At 43.1% G+C, this 4,456-nt stretch overlaps 1 non-coding gene across 1 annotated transcript; it reads left to right on the top strand.

Moving 5' to 3' along the window:
• Positions 1-4,007: 4,007 nt before the first annotated feature.
• Positions 4,008-4,114, top strand: LOC112752142 (small nucleolar RNA R71). Its single transcript, XR_003176586.1, has one exon. It is a non-coding gene; the product is annotated as a small nucleolar RNA R71 (small nucleolar RNA).
• The last annotated feature ends 342 nt before the right edge of the window (positions 4,115-4,456 follow it).

Genomic DNA, 4,456 nt, shown 5'->3' with positions numbered 1-4,456 from the left:
CCTACATCACTGATGAGTGCTCGTGGGACTCCAAACCGGCTAAAGATATTCTTCCTGAGGAAGTTCATGACCACCTTGTTATCGTTTGTTGGGGTTGTAATAGCCTCTACCCACTTGGAGACGTAATCTACTGCTACCAAGATGTAATTGCTTGCATATGAGGTTGGGAATGGTCCCATGAAATCAATTTCCCACACATCAAACAGTTCCAGTTCCAAGATGAAATTATGTGGCATCTCATTTCTTTTGGGCAAGTTTCCAGATCTTTGGCATTCATTGCAGCTCCTTACCAGTTCTTTTGCATCCTTGAAAAGGGTGGGCCAAAAGAATCCACTTTGTAACACCTTTGCTGCTGTTCTGTCTCCTCCAAAGTGGCCTCCATAACATGAGCCATGGCAGTTCCATAGGACCTCTCGTCCTTCTTCTTCCGAAACACATCGTCTAAGGATTCCATCTGAACACTTCTTGAAGAAATATGGCTCATCCCAGACAAAGTACTTTGCATCATTCATGAGCTTCCTTTTTTGATGTTTATTGATCTCTGGAGGTAATGCTCCAGATGCCTTGAAGTTGGCAATGTCTGCGAACCATGGTGCTTTGTGAACTGTCAACAACTGCTCATCAGGGAAGAGCTCGTTTACACTTGTATCATGTGCTCCACCTTCATTATGAGGAATCCTGGATAAGTGATCTGCTCCCTTGTTCTCCACTCCTTTCATGTCTCTGATCTCAATATTGAATTCCTACAACAATAAGATCCATCTTATTAGTCTTGGTTTTGATTCTTGCTTGGCAAACAAATATTTAAGTGCTGTGTGGTTTGTAAAAACAATCACTTTCGCACCAATGAGGTATGATCTAAACTTGTCAAATGCAAAAACTATTGCTAGCAACTCCTTTTCAGTAGTGGTATAATTTCTTTGAGTATCATTAAGGACCTTGCTAGCATAGTATATCACGTGGACTAAGTTATCTTTCCTCTGTCCCAACACTACCCTAACTGCGAAATCCGATGCATCACACATCATTTCAAACGGTAAATTCCAATCAGGTGGGGAAATGATAGGAGCAGAGGACAACCTCATTTTCAAATTTTCAAAGGCTAACATGCATGTTTCATCAAAGATAAATGGTGTATCTGATACAAGCAGATTGCTTAAGGGCTTGGCTATCTTTGAAAAATCTTTAATAAACCTTCTGTAAAAACCAGCATGCCCTAAAAAGCTCCTAATTGCCCTGACATCACTGGGTGGAGGCAGTTTTTCAATAAGTTCTACTTTGGCTCTGTCAACCTCAATGTCTTGGTTAGAAACTTTGTGACCAAGAACTATTCCTCCTATCACCATAAAGTGACATTTTTCCCAGTTCAAGACCAGATTGGTTTCTTAGCATCTTTTCAATACCAAGGCGAGGTGATGTAGGCATCTAGGAAAGGAATCTCCGAATACCGAGAAGTCATCCATAAAAACTTCAATGAATTTTTCTATCATATCTGAAAAGATAGAAAGCATGCAGTGTTGGAAAGTTACAGGTGCATTACATAGCCCAAATGGCATGCGCTTATAGGCAAACACTCCATATGGGCAAGTGAATGAGGTTTTCTCTTGATCTCTGGGATCAACCACTATTTGGTTATATCCTGAATAACCGTCGAGAAAACAATAATAAGCGTGCCCTGCGAGTCTTTCCAACATCTGATCCATGAATGGAAGGGGGAAATGATATTTTCGTGTAGCCTCGTTGAGCTTCCTGTAGTCTATGCACATCCGCCATCCTGTGACTGTCCTTGTAGGAATTAGCTCATTATTCTCATTGGGAACCATGGTAATTCCTCCCTTTTTTGGGACGACATGCACGGGGCTAACCCAGGGGCTGTCTGAGATTGGGTAAATTACCCCCCTTGCTACAACTTCATAACTTCCTACTGTACCACTTCCTTCATGATTGGGTTCAACCTCCTTTGGGATTGAATGGATGGTTTGGCATCTTCTTCCAGCAGTATCTTGTGCATACATATGGCCGAACTTTTCCCCTTCAAGTCAGCAAGAGTCCAACCAATAGCATCTTTGTGATTTCGCAGTACTTTGAGCAGTTCATCCTCTTGATCTTGGCTGAGGAAGGAGCTTATAATCACTGGGTAGTTTTCATCTTCTCCTAAGTACGCATATTTGAGAGAGGGTGGCAATGCTTTGAGTTCAAGTTTGGGTGCTTCTGACTTTTCGTTCTCTTCTTTTGGTGCACCTTGTATTTGACTTTCTGCTGTTGCAACCTCTTCACTACACGTAGACTCCTCCTCTATTATACTTTCAGGTTCTTCTTCTTCAAAACTTTCCTGCACTGTGTCTTCAAGTGAGTCCAACCTCTTACATTCTCCCATTTGCTCTGGTGGGTAACTCATGGCCTTGAACACATTGATCGTCATCTTTTCCTTGTGTAATCTCAGGGTGAGATCTCCTTTTTGTACATCAATTACAGCTCCAGCAGTGGCCAAGAATGGCCTTCCCAGAATAATGGAAGCCTTGGCTTCCTCCTGCATGTCCAGCACTACAAAGTCTGTTGGGAAGATAAAATCTCCCACCTTCACCAGCAAATCTTCTACGACGCCATGCGGGAACTTGAACGATCTGTCTACCAATTGTAAGGCCATCTTTGTTGGTTTAGCTTCCTCAATCTTCATCTTTCTCATCATAGCTACTGACATCAAATTGATGCTGACTCCTAAGTCACACAGAGCCTTTTCCACTGTGATTTCTCCTATAATACAAGGGATTTGAAAACTCCCGGGATCCTTCAATTTCTGGGGTAGTTTGTGCTGAATGATAGCACTACATTCTTCGGTTAGTATCACAGTCTCGTTGTTCTTCCAGCTTCTCTTCTTAGTCATGAGCTCCTTCAAGAACTTGGCGTAGAGTGGAATTTGTTCTATTGCTTCAGCAAAGGGTATGTTGATTTGCAGTTTCTTGAAGATTTTCAAAAATCTCGAAAACTGATTGTCATCCCCTTTCTTCCTTAATTGCTGAGGGTATGGGACTCTTGGGGCGTCTGGCTTCAGCACTCCTTCCCCTTTTTGTAAATTCAAAGTGGGAACTCGAGCTTCGTCTTGCTCTTCTTCCTCTTTAGTTGAGTCATCTTTTTGTGGTTTCTGGGGGGTTTCCTTCAGTTCCTTCCCACTCCTAAGGGTGATAGCCTGACACTCCTTCCTTTGTGTTGAGCTAGTCTTGCTGCGAAGGTTGTGGCGGGGGATTTGTTTGAATAAGTAGCCAATTTGTGTCTCAAGTTTCTTGATGGCAGCATCCTGATTCTGCATATTGGATATCACCTCTTCTCGGAATGCTTTACTATCTTGAATCTCTTTGCTTATGCCTTCAAGTAGATTCTCAATCCTTGAGATTCTTTCATCAAATGATGACAGGTCAGGCTGAGTAGGGTTATTCTGGCCTTGATATGAATGTGGGGAGGTGTTGTTATGGGGGTGTTGATATGGTCTAGATGTGAAGTGTTGGGTGGCTGCATTGTTTGGATTTGGGCGTCTTTGATCAAGGCTTTGGTCTTGTTGATTTCCCCACCCAAAGTTTGGGTGATTCCTCCATCCAGGGTTGTAGGTCTTGGAGTATGGATCATGGTTTTGCCTAAGTGAATTCCCAATGTAGTTGGCTTGCTCCTGACTACCCTCTGCTTCTTCATTCACTCCTTCTTAGGTTGTTGATGAAGTGGAGACTGCTGCTACTTGGTTCCTCTCCATCTTCTTGGTGAGGTCAGCTAGCTGCTGGGTAATGAGCTTGTTTTGGGCCAGCAGAGCATCTACATTGTTTAGCTCCATTACTCCTCTTGTGTTCCCTCTTTCAGAAGCATAGAAGTAGTCGTTCTCTGCTACTGTTTCAATGACATCTATGGCTTCCTCAATAGTCTTCTTCTTGTTCAAAGATCCTCCGGATGAATGGTTTACGGCCTTCTTTGACTCATAAGAGAGCCCTTCATAGAAAATGTGCAGCTGTACCCATTCGTTGAACATATCTGGTGGGCACCTCCTTGTTAAGTCTTTAAACCTCTCCCATGCTTCATATAGAGTCTCACCATCTTGTTGCCTGAAAGTTTGGACCTCAGCTCTTAGCCTATTGATTCGTTGAGGAGGGTAAAATCTTGCTAAAATTTTGTTCACCACGTCTTCCCAAGTTGTCAAGCTCTCCCTTAGGAAAGACTCCAGCCACTTAGCTGCCTTGTCCCTGAGTGAGAATGGAAATAAGAGCAGTCTATAGGCGTAAGGATGAACACCATTAGACTTCACTGTGTCACATATTCTCAGGAAGGTGGTTAGATGTTGATTGGGGTCCTCTTGGACACTCCCTCCGAACGAACAGTTGTTCTGAACAAGGGTGATGAGCTATGGCTTCAGTTCAAAATTGTTGGCATGGATGGTTGGCTTTTGAATGCTACTTCCACAGTTCCCTGGGTTTGG

Source organism: Arachis hypogaea, chromosome 15, assembly GCF_003086295.3.
Source record: "Arachis hypogaea cultivar Tifrunner chromosome 15, arahy.Tifrunner.gnm2.J5K5, whole genome shotgun sequence".
Classification (NCBI taxonomy): domain Eukaryota; kingdom Viridiplantae; phylum Streptophyta; class Magnoliopsida; order Fabales; family Fabaceae; genus Arachis; species Arachis hypogaea.
Note: the sequence above shows the minus strand (reverse complement) of the source record. Positions and strands in the feature narration are given on the sequence as shown.